Genomic DNA, 16,817 nt, shown 5'->3' on the forward strand with positions numbered 1-16,817 from the left:
TAGACACTCAAAGGAGAAAGAGATCACATTAGCAACAATAGTTCACATTTATTGAGAGCAAGTTTATTGCATGACAGTAACTAAACTACGGTTTTATGGAAGGGTAAGTTAACTCATTACCCTTCCATAAAAACCTTTGAGTTGGGTAACTGTTACGCCCAATTTACAAATTAGGACAAATAGACCCACAGAAGCTAACAATGAGCTCCACAAAGAGAAAGAACCAGCCTAGGCATCTCCAGAGCAGACTGCAAAACTAATCTGTACTTTGGGTGGAGTCCTGAGGGACCTGGCTAGTATTTGTAAAGGTAGAGATAAGGAGCAAGGGTAGCAGGTGAGGGCCTCCCATGCCAGACTAGCAGCACCTCATGGACCCCATCCAGGCTGGCTTGAATGACTGGCTTGCAGGAAAGAAACAAGAGTTAAGGGGCTCGAGACCAGAGAGATAGCATGGAGGTAAGGCGTTTGCCTTTCATGCAGAAGGTCATTGGTTCAAATCCCAGCATCCCATATGGTCCCCTGAGCATGCCAGGAGTAACAACCCCTGAGCGCTGCTGGGTGTGACCCAAAAACCAAAAAAAAAAAAAAAGCGTTAGGGGTCCAGAGGTAAGGCATTGGCTTTGTGCGTAGAGACCTGGGTTCAATCCCAGGTACCCAAAGTGTTCCCGCAGTGAACCCTGATAAAAGAGGCAAGAGTAAGCCCTAAGCGAGACAGGGTGTGCCTCCCTTCCCCCCCCAAAAAAGAGTCAGTGGCAGTCTCCCCCTAAATGTTCAGGAAAGGAATGCCACAAGAAGATAAACCAGTAGTTGTGAAGCTGGTAGACCTACAGATCTACCTCAGAAACATTCCTGGTGTCCTAACAGGAAGGTAAATAAAATATAAAATATGGGGCCCGGAGAGATAGCACAGTGGTGTTTGCCTTGCAAGCAGCCGATCCAGGACCAAAGGTGGTTGGTTCGAATCCCGGTGTCCCATATGGTCCCCTGTGCCTGCCAGGAGCTATTTCTGAGCAGACAGCCAGGAGTAACCCCTGAGCAACACCGGGTGTGGCCCAAAAAACCAAAAAATAAAAATAAAAATAAAAATAAATATATATATATATAAAATATGAAAGTATGAACTTGTGAAACTTGTCAAACTTATTTTGACTTTCTTAGTATAGAAACTAATTAAGATATGGAATCCTTGGCCAAAGTGCTAGTACAGCAGGTAGGGCAGTTGTCTTGAACACAGACAATCTAGGTTGGATCCCCGGCATCCCAAATGATCCCCTGAGCCCACCAGAAGTAATCCCTGAGAACTGCCAGGTATGGCCCAAAAACAAACAAAGAAAAAGATATGGAAGTCTATACTTTTCAAAATGCTGCTCCAGGGGCTAGAGAGATAGCATGAAGGTAGTGTGTTTGCCTTGCATGCAGAAGGACGGTGGTTCGAATCCCAGCATCCCACAAGGTCCCCCAAGCCTGCCAGGAGAGATTTCTGAGGGTAGAGCCAGGAGTAACCCCTGAATGCTGCCGGTGTGACTCAAAAAAAAAAAAATCAAAAATTAAAGGGAATGGGCCGGGCGGTGGCGCTAAAGGTAAGGTGCGCCTGCCTTGCTTGCGCTTGCCTTGGACGGACCGCGGTTCGATCCCCCGGTGTCCCATATGGTCCCCCAAGCCAGGAGCAACTTCTGAGCACATAGCCAGGAGTAACCCCTGAGCGTTACCGGGTGTGGCCCAAAAACCAAAAAAAAAAAAAAAAAAAAAAATTAAAGGGAAAAAAAATGCTGCTCCAAGGCTAGGAATGAAACTCAGTGGCAGACCACTTGCTTTTGCATATGTGAAGCCATGAATTCAAGCCCCAACTCTGGGAGGGAGACCAAAGGCCGCTCAAAATAATTAACACAGGAAGCAGTGAGAATTTACTATGTGTCAGGCTTAGAGTATCTCATGTGTATCATTTCATTTAGTCTCTAGCAGACTCTAACCAGTGAAATGTTATTCTTATCGCTTTTACAGAGGCCTCACATAAAATGAGGGAACAGAGAGAGATTCAGTAACTTGCCCAAGGACACACTCTAGAGATAAACTGAACCCAGCTCCTACCACAGCACTAGACTTCACTGAAGATAGTCTGCAAATACAAATGACCACCAACGCCACTAAAGCACAGCTTCTTAAACTTTCTAAAGTCACAAACCCTTTTCACCCAAGAAATGCATCATGGGCTGGTGCTGCCAGAAACACCTCCGATTCATGCCGCAGTGGATTTTTAATTTATTTTTAGTTGTTGTGGATTCAGAATCATTTCACTGTTTCCAAGTGTTCAAAGCACTACCTCTCCCCTCCCAACAATCAATTTCACACCCCCATAGTTTTGAGCACTAGGATCTGATGCCACATAGATAGCACTACACGGTCCCTGAGCAGATCCCCGAGCAGTTGATCAAAAGCAGCTGTAAAGGGTAACTCATTGAAAAGCATCTCTAAATCCCAGATGTTACAACTCCTAAGGAAACCTGTGTGCAGCGACAGGAGTGAGCACAACCAATTCATATTGTGTGTGTGTGTGTGTGTGTTTGTGTGTGTGTGTGTGTGTAGTGTGTGTGTGTGAGAGAGAGAACAAAAACAGTTGCCAAATCCATTGAATAAAGAAGCCAACATCCCATGTTTATATACATATATATATATATATATAGAGAGAGAGAGAGAGAGAGAGAGAGAGAGAGAGAGAGAGAACACTTCCATATCCAGCTCAGATGTTTGCTCCTGGTTCTTCTCTCAAAAAAATATCACTCCTTGTGGTGCTCAGGGAACCATATGATATGAGATGCTGGGAATTGAACCCAGGTCAGCCATGTGCAAAACATGCACCTTAACCCCTGTAGTAACTCTCCAGTCCCACACACCAAGATCTAATTCCTCCAGCAAATACAAAAAATTTTAAAAACTAGCTGACCATATTTAATTTTCTTTTCTTTTCTTTTTTTTTTTTTGGTTTTTGGTTTTTGGGTCACACCCAACAGTGCTCAGGGATTACTCCTGACTCTAGGCTCAGAAATCACCCCTGACAGGCACAAGGGACCATATGGGATGCTGGGATTCGAACCACTGTCCTGCATGAAAGGCAAACGCCTTACCTCCATGCTATCTCTTCGGCCCCTAATTTTCTTTTTAAAGTTTCCATTTTCCTTGTCCTATTCCCTCTGGCCCAGCCCAGGAGAAGCTATGAATTGGGCCTAGACTCCTTCTCCTTCTCCTCCTGACTGTAGACATGGCTCTCTGGGATTTTAAGTTAGCTCAAGGCTGGACCCTCCTTTTACCCAGTGGCCAAACCCCCAAGCTCCAGCACATAGTTCTACATTTCTTCTCTTAGAACATGAGAGTGTTCACATTCAGCAGGAAACGGCTCCACAGAAATCTAATACAACATATATGGGATAAGTAGGTCCTTGATACTTGATACTGTGGGGCCTCCCTGCCCTGAAACTAAATGTGTGAACAAACCAACAGGGTAGAAGGGCACCAGAGATACCTGCAAGTCCAAGTGCAAATGAACAGGGCTGTCAACGTTGATGCCAGACACTTCTCCCCAGCTTGTCAGGAACTACACAGCACAGTCACTGTCGCCAGTAGTTCCGGGGGGGAGGAGGACTGCAAATCAGTGTAAACTAAATTATGAAGATACCCAAGCCACCAGTTGCCTGAGAACTCCCTTCTCCCCAACTGCACTGTCCAAGGCCTCTTCTCTTTCCCTCTCTTACTTAAGTCTTCCGATTGCTAACACATTCCGTTTATTTCATTTTGCCCAGATTCAAACAGTCCTTCCTTCATTCACTGTGCTGATTCTACTTAGTCGCTCTTCAGCCGACCCACAAATCCCTTCTGTTCCAAGTCTCATGGAAGAATCTGGCTCTGAGAAACTCTTGTGATTGCACGGCAATCCTAAAAAGCCCATCAGCTTCAGTTAAGAAGACTTCATACTCCAACTGCATAGAATTCATCTTTGATGAGGCAAGTACAATCCAATACTCAAGACAGTTTTCAGGTGAGTTGTATGCTCATTTTCAACAGCCCCTCAGAGCCTAAGAGATGAAAAAAGGGGATCTTCAGAGAAATCCCTCAGAAGAAAGATACAGACACATTACCATCCTCCTTTTCCCTCAGTGTGGATGCCCACAGACATGCACTTGCACATATGCACATTTTTCAAGACCAATGGCTAGAGACAGAGACCCCAGTCTTTTTCTACAACAGATTGCATGGCATGTTCCCCTAAAACACATCCCCGGGCTCCTTCCCAGGACAGAGCAGCCACAGTCTCCCTCTCCACCCCCAGAAAAGGCTCACTAAAGCAAGTTTTCCCACAGGCTTTAAGGAAAAATCTCTGCAGACTATGCCAGATGGTCATTTTTTTTTTCTTTCATGCCCTCCTGGCCCCTTCTGCACTTTCCATAGTTCCTCTGTCTCAAAGAACTCAATTATCTGCCAACAGATTTCCCTTTCCCCTCCCCCTGCCTTCCCTGCACATCCTGTCTCGAACAGGCACAGAGGGAAGGCACAGGCATGGCTGCCTTGCCTCTCAGCTCCACTGTGCCTTGCCCTTGCTCAGCTGCCTGGGCAAGCTCGCTGGAGCCCACGAGTGGAAGTAAGGAGTCATCAGGGTTAGATCAGTGTTTGCCAAAGTGATATCACCCTTACCCCTACCCCAGTAGCCTTGGGTTTGACTGGGAAGAGCCAGAGATCAAAGGTACATTTCTAGTGGAGAGCTAATGTGATAGGGGGCCTTCCAAGTGGAGCTCAGGGGGTCTTTCGGAGAAAGCCCCCTGTGACAGTTCAGAACAAGTACCAGAGACACCCAACTACCCCAGTTGTGCTCAGAGAGTATGTGGTGCCAGGAATCAAACCCAGGTCCAGTGTATACCAGCCATGCATTCCAACCACTGTAACATGTGACTTTTAGCTTTTTCTGAAAAGAGAGCAATAGGTCAAACCTCGAGTTAGATAATAGGTAAAAGAATGGCACATGCTTTGCAAGGAAGTAACTCAAACCTTCCCTCTTTAGCTGCAGACAAAACTCCTAAAGTAGCTCTTAGAGTTAGATTCAGTGGGGCATGGAACCGGGTCCACAGTTCCAGGTGACAGACAGTGCAGCCATGGTATTTGCACACCAGAAATTTAAACCCAGGCCCTTCAGGATCCAGCAAGGGCAAAGCCAGCCAAACTCGGGATCTCTCTGGCCTTGCCAAGATTTTCCAAGTTTCTTCTAAGCTTGGTAATTGATTATTCTACTTTTAGAGCCCAGGAGCCCAGGCCATTTGCAGAAGGGGAGCTGAGAGAGGGAGTGAAAACAGGAATATGACTTTTTAATCCAACATGTGACTCAGCTCTGGGAAGCTGATGCAGGAGTGAGAAGAGCTGCAGGCCCAATTTAAGTCCACCTGGCCTAAGGTGATTCATCTGGGAAAGGATGAAAAAATAAAGAAAAGAAAAACTTTCTGGGGCCGGGCGGTGGTGCTGGAGGTAAGGTGCCTGCCTTGCCTGCGCTAGCCTAGGACGGACCGCGGTTCGATCCCCCAGCGTCCCATATGGTCCCCCAAGAAGCCAGGAGCAACTTCTGAGCGCATAGCCAGGAGTAACCCCTGAGCGTCACAGGGTGTGGCCCAAAAACCAAAAAAAAAAGAAAAACTTTCCCACTCTGGGACTTCTCTGGGTACTTCCCAGACACACCCCTAGGCATAGCTGAAAGGATATCCATGTCCTAGAACAAAAGCTAAGGTGCTGGTGGGACTCCTGCCTGGGCCCTCCCCTGAAGTTCCTACCTCTCTGGCCGGCCCTGCAGATCCCTGGAGCTGCAGCTGGGGTGCCCTCCCCAGAGTGTCCCTCCCTGCTATTCTTAATCTATTCCTTGCCAAGAGCATATCAAGTACTTCAACCTTGGAATTCCCACTTCCTTGTTTTCCTCTAAATTACAGCCACACTAGTTCCTGAAAGAGCTACCCAGCCCCCAAGGAGCTTTTCAGAGGACTAACTCTTCCTGCTAGTTACAGGCCCTGACTTTCAAACCCAGAACTGAGAGAAAGGTCTCAGTTTTCTACAGCAGAACCCAGGGGGAGGAGGGAACTGGGCTTCCAGTTGTCTTTATTCCAGCTATGAAAATTCATGACTCTAGGGCTACTAGGTAGCTCGGAGATATGGAAAAACACAGGGTCTACCCTCAAATTCGGGTCATCTCGGAAGGACAGCTCACAAAGTTCAAAGTCTACTAATCCCCCTATCCCAAAGAAAGCACTATTTGCTTCCTCTGTTTTCTTAAAAAAATTCTGAGGTTTTTCATTTTCATTTACAAATACAAAAGAGATGCTTTATAAATGGGGAAAGCAAAACAGTTGGGCCAACCTTCAAACTTTATTTCACAACATATTATGTTAGCTAGGACTTGACTTGTTTACAATGACTAAGATTATCTCCTTAAGGGGATGGAGGGATAATACAGTGGGTATGGTGCTTGCCTTGTATGTGGCCAAACCATATTCAATCTCCAGCACTCCATATGTTCCTTTTGCCTCACCAGGAGTGTTCCCTGAGCTCAGAGCCAGGAGTCAACTCTGAGCACCAACAGGGGTGGTCCAACCCCCTCACCACTCACTCCTCCTCCAAAAATGTTTCTCCTTGATGACTGCAGACAGTCCTACTAAGTAGCTGGGGTCATTACTTCCATCTCACAGATAATAAAACTTTAAGTGGACTTGCACATGGTGACCTTAATTGTAAGAAGCAGAAGTGTGTCTCCAGTTTTTTTTAACCCCAAATGCATTATTCATCCAGGAGAAAGCTCATCTTTGACTTTCTTCATATAGGTATGGTGATAAAATTGAAGGAGTCCCAGCCACATTCAGATGAAAACTAGGAAACTGACAACTTGGATTCGCATGCCAACCAATGGGTTCAGACTAAGGCCTCCTCCTCATATCCCAAACTTCAATCCCAAGCAACAATATCATCCCACCAACCCCGCTCCCCTGTTATAAAATGTAGGCCTCAAGCAAACAGAGGATTCTTGAAGGCATCACTTTAGATGTGGCCCATCTGAGGCTCAGGGCCACTGACCTTACCTCAGGCTATAATACTGGTGCCTACATGTACACATTCAGGGAGCCAGAACTGGGGACATGGCCAGTGCTTTCATTGGCAAGCTGACCTGAAGTTAATCAGAAGGCCCCTCATTGTTTGCCAGGATACAAAAGACATTTTGTTCACAAAGTTCAAGAAGAAAAACCAAAGAGCCAGGACAGCAGCTGTTCCCTCAGCCCAGAGAGAAACCAGAGGCTTCCACCAAGTTCCCTGAAACTTGGGAATGAGTTTAAGATAAAGCATGGTCTACCTGTAAATTGGAAGTGTCCATGCACTAATCCCCTAACAAGATTATTAACAACCTAGCCACTCTGTCAGCAATCAAAGGACCATTCTGACATGTCTCCTCTCCCAGGCCAGACTCAGTTCACCGCACACTATTCCTCTGGCTCAGAAGTTTTTATTAACACAGGACAAAGAGAGAAAAAGAGACTGCAACATGGACACCACCATGTGCCCTGAGATCTGTTTAAACTATGAACCCACAATACCCCATGTCTCCGCAGCAACCTGGATCTAAGCAGCTGCTATTGATATCACTAACAGTTCTCTGAATTAAAAAAAATCTCTTTCAGTCTCCAGGGAAGACATAGGGAAGCCCTGGACTCATACATGCACATACCCACCATGCACATAAAAGCGCACACACAGGTGCATAAAAATCTTAGGAAATCCTTATTAGCAAGGGCAGACAGTTTGTTTCTTAACACATTACCTAGTCAAGACGAAAAGAGGCAGACTTTCAGTTTAGACACTTCTGTGACAGTACTCCTATACAAATAACGGCTCCAAGGGAACTTAGAACTCAGCACTTAGAACTCATGACTGGGAGAAAAGAAATTAGCTTTTCTTTTCTTCTTTCTTTTTTCTTTTTTAATTAGAGGTCATACATTGCAGGGCCAAGAGACAAAACAGCGTTCACGAGAATAAGCCACGTCATTTAAAAGACAGACTTTTCATGTAAAGTTACAAGACTGGAGCGATAATAATCACTTTTTTTTTTTCTGTATGAAAGACTATTCCTGTCAAATATCTTGTGTCTTCGTGCTACATACTTAAGATGATGCTCTCTGCAGTGATGGCTTAAATACCTTAGGTTCAGCAAAGAGTGAGATCAGCTAGATTTGCAAAGTCAAGAAAATTGGCTCCATCCCTCCTGCTTAAGCTAATAGAATCCAACTGTTGGGAGCATGACATCATTCCGGAGCCCCAAACTCTAAGCACAGATTACAGACACTCGCCTGCCTCTCTGAAAACAGCCCAACACTAGGGCCAGGAAAAGAGGGAAAAACTGTCCAAGCCGGGAGTTCAACTTACCTGGAAATCTCGGTGCTTTCCTGCCCACTCCATTCTCAGCAGAGTCTGGCTCACACCACAGTCCGTTAGGGAGCCCAGGGCCCCTAGATCCACCGTTTAAGCTCCGATACCTGCTGCGAGCTTTCCACAGCTCCTTCCTCTGACCTTTTGTGGCGCTCCTTCTTCCAGCCAAGTGAGCAGAGCACTGCTAGCCGGCCAGGCCAGTTGTCATGGAGACCCAGTTCTCGCCAGCACACACATTAACTCTCCGAGTAGAGCGCGCAAGCACAGCTCACTCGCTCTCTGCCGGAGGGCCCCCACCCCACCCCTTTCTTCCCTCTCCCACTCTCTCTCAGTTCTGGGAGGCTTCCATGAAACAGCACTGTCTTTTGATCAGCTCGGTTTTTGCTCGCATTCCGCTCCTCCTACCTCCCTTCCAGTCAAACGAGAGCTCTAGAAGCACTCTGGGCTGCCCCTGGGAACTTGGTTGAGCAGCTCAGAGGGACGAAGGGAGAAGACTGTGAGTGGACTTGTTTTCCTCCCCTCTAGTGTCTCATTTTTTATAACAAGGAAGAATCCCAGCCAGGGGAGGGGGGAGGGAGCTAGCTGGAGCACTTGGAGGGGAAGCAAGCCCTTCCTCTGGGTCCTGAAGCCCTAGGAGGAGGACCCAGATGCATTGCCTTGACTTGTTTGTGCGTTGGGGATTTTCCGGACAGCAGTCGAGACGGAAATGCATTCACTCCCAGGAGCTCGCCTGGACCTCTCTGCTTACCTTGCTGTGCTGCCCAGGTCGTGCTGATGGTTTTAGCCAGTGCAGGAGCTCATTGTTCTAGTGATGGTTTCCAAGCAGTCTCTCATCTTTCTGCAATGGGGAGGAAAGACCAGAATTTATGCCCTAACAACAAACCTGATGTACATACAGTCTCAGCTATCTCTCTGCCCTACCTGGCCTGCAACTAAAGTCCAGCCTTCTGTGAGCTACTGTCACTATTCTATTATCCTTCCTCTAACAGTTAAGACACAATGGGGCCCCTAAATTCAATAACCCCATATACATTTCTACTTCGCAACATTTTTTACAAATACTATTGAGTCGCTTAATCTTTTGAAAGACAGTGGACAGATATTATATTCATTTCATAGACAGAAAAACTGGGGTTCAGGGAATTCAGTTGTTCTTTCCTCTTGTACAGTCAACTAGTTGGGCAGCCAAAAATGCAGAAGACACTGATCCCAGTCCAGTGCACTTTCCACCAAAGTACATTACCATCCAATCATGAAAACTAACAACTTTGGTGATAATCAATTTTTTTTTTTTTTTGTGGGAGCGACAACTGGCAGTGCTCAGGGGGTTATTCCTAGCTCTGATCTCAGGTACTCCTAGAGTGTTTCAGGGACTATACAGGGTGCTGGGAATTGAACCCAGGTCAGCTACATACAAGGCAAATTTTGTACTATCTCCTGTATTATCTCTCTCCAGCCCCCAAATTAAAAACTTTTTTAAAACAAATCTAAAAGTATGATAAGAGGTCTTACCCTCAGTTACAGAATCAGAGAGCAACATCTAAAATAGTAACTCTTGGAGGTGGAGTGATAGCACAGCCGTAGGGCATTTGCCATGCCTGCGGCCAACACAGGACAGACCTGGTTTGACCTGGCATCCCATATGGTCCCCCAAACACAGAGCCAGGAGTATCTCCTGAGTGCTGCCGGGTGTGACCCAAAAACCAAAAATATAAAATAAAATAGTAACTCTTATGAGAGTAGTTGCAAGAGCACCAGGTGACAGAGGGGTGAGGCCCTGTGATGTAGAATCCACCACTGACTAGCTTGGAACACTTAGGCAAATTATCTCACCTTTCCATTTCAATGCTGCTCCCTAAAACAGTACTAAAGAGGTTCTGATGAACCTCTGTTGAGCCTTGATAGAGAGCCAAAAGTTCACTCCTTCGCAGAATCTTTGCTTTTGATCAATTGCCAATATATCACGAGATTCTCAAAGCAAGATTTTAATTGACTTGACTTTGAAAGATAAATGTATGCCAGCAACTGAGGTAAGCATCACAAAAATCTAAAAGGAAATGATATAACAGCGCACACATTCTAAGTGGTGGGCAATAGTGGCTTGGTGAAGCAATCCAAGTTTTAAAGGGAATATACCCAATAACCCATTAATGGTGTGCCAACAGATTCAAGTACCCTCATAGACAAAAGTGGGTAGGGCGCTTACCTTAAATCTGGCAGACCTGAGTTTGAGCCCAGCAACTACAAATGGCTCCCCTAATCCCACCAGGACTCATCCCTGAGCACAGAGCCAAGAGTAAACCAGGACAGGAAGTGGTGCCGAAAGGTGGCAAAGTGTTATGTAAGGAACTCTATCAGCAAAATACCAAAAACACATTGCAGACACTTATTTAAAAATAAATTTAAAAAAGCACCTCTCATAGAGGCAAATTGATGGGTGGGAGACAAATGTGGAAGGGAGGAAATTAGTGAGGGAAGTGGACATGGTAAAGGGATCAGAGTTAAAACATTGTCTACCTGAAATCCAATCATGAATAACTTTGTAATTTCATAGTGTCTTAATAATTTTTAAGTTAAGAGTTAGGCATCTTTAGATTAGAAAAAATTTAAAAGAGTAACCCTGAGCACAGCCAGATATGACCCAGCCCCCCACCCTTTACCCCACCCAAAAAATAATCCAGAAATTCCTCATAGGATCTAGTGCTCCAAACCAACAAATAAATAAATGAAAAAAAAATTAACAAATAAAGATGAAATAGCAACGACAACATCATCAAGACATTAAACATCTTCCCACTCCCAACTGAAATCCCTCTGTTCTTCTCACTTAAAATACATATTTCGGGGCCGGGGAGATAGCATGAAGGTAAGGCTTTTGCCTTTCATGCAGAAGGACTGTGGTTCGAATCCCGGCATTCCATATAGTCCCCTGTGCCTGCCAGGTGCGATTTCTGAGCATATAGCCAGGAGTAACAACTGAGCACTGATGGGTGTGACCCAAACCCCCCCCCAAAATACATGTTTCACGAGCCTATACCCCTATAAGGAAGAAGAGAGGGTGCTCTTTTGCCTATACAATCATATTCAGAGTTATACGTGTTCACCATCTCCAACTAACATCTATGGAGCATCTATCAGATGTCAGGCATTCTAAGAAGTATGAGGGTCCCAAGCTAGAAGTAAGTACTTGAAAGGGATAGTCCGACATCTATTAATTCTCACTTGAGATATACTTCCACAACAGATACACAGTGCAAGCCATGCTCCCCCTAGTGGCAGGCTACAGTCAAGAGTGCCTTAGGGGCTTGTCCTCAGGGGAAAGAGGCTTAGTAAGAAAACCACAGTAGGGGCCGGGCGGTGGCGCTGGAGGTAAGGTGCCTGCCTTGCCTGCGCTAGCCTAGGACGGACCTTGGTTCGATCCCCCGGCGTCCCATATGGTCCCCCAAGAAGCCAGGAGCAACTTCTGAGCGCATAGCCAGGTGTAACCCCTGAGCGTCACAGGGTGTGGCCCAAAAACCAAAAAAAAAAAAAAAAAAAGAAAACCACAGTAGTAGAACTGGGGCACTGCCATTAATATGAACCCCTGTGAACTGAGCAGATTGGAAGAAAGTTGAACCGCACTGCAAATCAGGATTTTTCACAATCTCACTTGGCTCTTCCTGAAAGGCAGACCTTCACAGCTTTACTATGCTCTAGCTGTTGAGACATCCATACATGGCTCACATATACATGTACTATAGAGATGTCCTTGAAGCCTCATCCCTCCATTCTTCCTAGGTAACTTGACCTTACCTGCAAGACCCCGCCCATTCCTGGGAGGGGTCTTGGAAAAGATAGATAAGGCCTTTGACCCAGGGGATTAGGCCCTTTTTTCCTTTTTTGGTCTTTGACCAGCATGGAGGTCAAAGGGAAGATGGCTGACAGAAGTTAAGATGCAGGGCTAGCTAAGAATGGCTGAATGCTTGAAAGGTTATGATATAGGCCACACACTTGTGGTGAATAGGGCATGAATAAAGTTGATGCTTCCTGATGCCTGTCTCTGGATGAGTCTGATTCCGCCATTCACCTAAACCTGGGACCCGCCAACTGAATGGGGATTGAGGAGCCACGTGGTCTGGGATGGCAGAGAAAAATCCCTCCATCCATCCTTCACCATCCAGCTCCATCGTTAATTATTTAATGCAACAGTCCTTACTTCTCCCTCCCTCTTTTCCCCAATACCCAACCCATTTACCACTCAAATAAGTAATATGATGACTAAGATGTATCTTTTAACTGCTTTTCTGTAATCTCGTCATACTGGTTGCAAAAACCTAAATGTCCTAGTTCTACTCTTGCCCTCACCTATCTATTCTCCACAGAATTGTCTGAATCACCTTTTCACTCCAGATCAAGTTACTTCCTGCTTAACACACTTCAGCAGTTTCTCAATGCAATTAGGGTCGAATAAAAACATTTATTGGAAGGCCAAGCATATAAGGCTCCAGCCTATTCTCAGCACGTTTCCTTCCCTCCCCTTTGTACACTAGTTATGCTGCCCTTATTTCTTTCAGGTGCCTTCCCACACCAAGTGCCAGGTTTTTCCACATTACAATCCTTAGCTCATGACACACTAGTCTTTGAAGGAAGCCCTACATTCGGCAATGCTCAGAGGTATTTCCTGGCTCTGTGCTCAGGGATTTTAGAAATTCAGCCCCATGGCCTCTGCCATAGCCTCTTCCCCCCCCCCTTTAATTACAGTCAGTTAACAGACTTTCCCTAACTGTAAAATGCCACCTCAGTACAGTTCGAGGGAGCCTATATAACATATAAGGCCCAGGGGAAAGTTCTAAGGAGAGCTGGAGCATTCCTGCAGGTCTAAGGAACCCTGCTAGCCTGGGGGGTCGCAGAGGACCCCGTGGGCCCTGCAGACCTATCTGCCTATCTACCAGCCTGATGCTACTGCAAATCAAGTCCAGAGAAAGCCTGCCTCCCTGCTTGCCTGACTGCCTGTTGGCTATGCTGTTTGTGTGTGTGTGTGTGTGTAAAGGTCTGAGTACTTAAATGTGTATGTGTGTGTCTGTGTGTGTGTGTGTAAAGGTCTGAGTACTTAAATGTGTATGTGTGTGTCTGTGTGTGTGTGTGTGTAAAGGTCTGAGTACTTAAATGTGTATGTGTGTGTCTAAAGGCCTGAATACTTAAGTGTGTGTGTGTGTGTAAAGGTCTGAGTACTTAAATGTGTATGTGTGTGTCTGTGTGTGTGTGTGTAAAGGTCTGAGTACTTAAATGTGTATGTGTGTGTCTAAAGGCCTGAGTACTTAAGTGTGTGTGTGTGTGTGTGTGTGTGTGTCTAAAGGTCTGAGTTCTTAAATGTTGCTTAGCCTCTCACTCTCTCAGTCTCTCGCTTGCTCGTTCTCAGACTTTTACCCAAGGACTGCTTAGCCCCAACATTTGTTGGGGATGGATTCACCCCCCCACACACAAGGAAATCACTCCTGGCGATACTCAGGGGACTATATGGGATACCAGGTTTTGAACTTGGGTCAGCTGTGTGCAAGGCAAAACACCCTGCCCTCTGTGCTATGTCTTTAACTCCTAACAGTCTTTGCCTCGCTGATTCTTATTCACCCAGCTTCTCACCTTTTCAGAGATGTCTCCCAAGAACTTTCAGTTTGAATGAGGACGTATCCTTCATACTCACCATAATTTGCAATTGCACATTATACAATTATTTGCTTAATGTCCGCCTCCCTCCATGATTTCCTTAAAAGCAGTAATCTTGACATTTTTACTAACCACCACATGCCCTGTATTTACTATCAAACCCAGGTACTCAATAAATATCTCTAAATGAATACATAAAAACCCATTTCTTCCTGTCCAGCAGGAAAAAGAAATTTAAAACAGCTATTTCATGTCACTCATGGTGTCTTTCATAGACTTAAAAACTATAATTACATCTTTGTCTCATGAACTTTGCCTGTGGGCTCCACCAAAAATTCCTGTCAAGTTTCCTGTGGTCTGTTTCCCAGAACCTTCGTGTAGAGTCACTCTTCTGAGGGCAAACTCCAGGGTTTCACTCACACACACACACACACACACACACACACACACACACAACTGCCAGCATGCCCACTTCTACATGCTCATCCACATTTCTCGGCCAAACCCAGTACAAGGCCGAAATGTTGCAGCCACAGTGCTGAGAAAGTTCTCTCAAGGCAGCTCCCTCTCAGCTTTCTCCCACCTCCTCAAAGCAGGTTGCTCTATTTACAAAACAATACAGTGTTTCTGGAAAGAGCCAGTTTACTTTTTTTGTTTGTTTTTGGGACACAGCCGATGATGCTCAGGAGTTAATTACTCCTGGGCAATGCGCTCAGAATGCCTGAGCCACCCACAGAATGGGAGAAGCTACTCACCCAATACCCATCAGATAAGCGACTAATATCTAAGATATACAAGGTATATATAAATATATATATGTGTGTGTATATATATGTATGTATATATGTATGACAGGTATATATATATTATATGACAGAACTTAACAAGAAAAAAATCTAACCCCATCAAAAAATGGGGAGAAGAAATGAACAACTTCTCAAAGAAGAAATACAAAAGGTACAAGAAAAAATGTTCCACATCACTAATCACCAGGGAGATGCAAATCAAAACAACCATGAGGTACCATCTCACACCACAAAGACTGGCACACATCACAAAGAACAAGAACAATCAAGGAACTCTCATTCACTGCTGGTGGGAATGGCGTCTAGTCCAGCCCTTATGGAAAAGAATATGGAGATTCCTCAAAAAACTGGGAATCGAGCTCCCATTCGATCCAGTTATACCACTCCTAGGGATATACCCTAGGAACACAAAAATACAATTCAAAAATCCCTTCCTCACACCTATATTCATTGCAGCGCTATTTACAATAGGCAGACTCTGGAAACAACCAAGATGCCCCTCAACAGATGAATGGCTAAAGAAATTGGTACATATACACAATGGAATATTATACAGCTGTCAGGAGATGAAGTCATGAAATTTTCCTATACATGAATGTACATGGAATCAATTATGCTGAGTGAAATTAGTCAGAGGGAGAGAGACACACACAGAATAATCCTACTCAACTATGGATTCTAAGAAAAATTAAAGACATTGAAATAATTCCCAGAGTTGAGGGCTGGAAGGACCGTTTCAGTATATGAAGCTCACCACAAAGAGTGGTGAGTACAGTTAGAGAAATAACTATGCTGAGAACTATCATAACAATATCCGTGAGTGAGGAATGTAGAAAGCCTGTCTCGAATACTGGCAAGGGGTAGGGGAGGGAAGAAATAGGGACATTGGTGATGGGAAGGTTGCACAGGTGAAGGGGGGTATTCTTGCTATGACTGAAACCCACTACAATTATGTTTGTAATCAAGGTGTTTAAATAAAGAAATTATTTAATTAAAAAAAGAAAAAGAAATGGATGCTAGTTTGGGGTACCATATAGGACGCCTGGGAATCAAACCAAGGTCCATCCTGGATCAGCCACATGCAAGACAAACGCCCTACCGCTGCACCATCACTCCGACCCCATTAATATTCTTTTCTATTTTCCCTTTATTGTCTATGATTTTTATACAATTTTTCCTGATGGGGGTACTTGAAATTTCAGGAAAGACCTGAAATTCTGAACCTCGCACAAAAAGGCTGGGAAGGTGGCGCTAAAGGTAAGGTGTCTGCCTTGCAAGCGCTAGCATAAGACGGACTGCGGTTCGATCCCCCAGTGTCCCATATAGTCCCCCCAAGCCAGGGGCGATTTCTGAGCGCATAGCCAGGAGTAACCCCTGAGTGTCAAACGGGTGTGGCCCAAAAACCAAAAAAAGCATAGTAGATTTGTTAAGGCATCTTCTTACTTTATGATCAGAGGAACTAAAGAAAAACCAATGTGCTCTAGGCTCCATCAACATAGAGATCCATGAACTCTACCCAAGACGGAATCAGGCATGTGTCCTCTCCAACTCTCCCATCTTGGGTTCTGGCTGATTGACATGGCCTCAGAGATTTATACAGGAACACTTTTGGTTCTACAGTGTTCCCTTCTTACCACTAAATAGTAATATGATAAGAAGTGAAACTCCAATTGTAAACAGTCAGCAAAGGGGAGCCAGGTCTTAATTTAGGATCTAACCCCACGTAAAATCTTAAGCAAGGTCCTGCTTGCTGAGATCTCTACCTTTCCTTTCAGTCTGAATGTTCTATGGCATTTTCTGCTGCAGTCCTGTGATTTTAATCTTCTGTCTTGGTCATCTAGTTCCAGTGCTTTCTGGGATATTAGGGCTTGTTTGGAGGCTACATCCAATGGTACTCCTGGCTCTGAGCTTAGAGATCAGGGATCATTCCAG

At 45.1% G+C, this 16,817-nt stretch overlaps 1 protein-coding gene across 1 annotated transcript in view; it reads right to left on the minus strand.

Moving 5' to 3' along the window:
• DENND2B (DENN domain containing 2B) overlaps positions 1–8,627 on the minus strand; it is a 134,184-nt gene extending 125,557 nt beyond the window's left edge. Inside the window, exon 1 of the mRNA XM_049780994.1 lies at positions 8,434–8,627. The gene's annotated coding sequence lies outside the window, so the exon portion shown is untranslated. The remainder of the gene's footprint in view (positions 1–8,433) is intronic.
• Between the last annotated feature and the right edge of the window lie 8,190 nt (positions 8,628–16,817).

Source organism: Suncus etruscus, chromosome 9, assembly GCF_024139225.1.
Source record: "Suncus etruscus isolate mSunEtr1 chromosome 9, mSunEtr1.pri.cur, whole genome shotgun sequence".
Lineage (NCBI taxonomy): Eukaryota > Metazoa > Chordata > Mammalia > Eulipotyphla > Soricidae > Suncus > Suncus etruscus.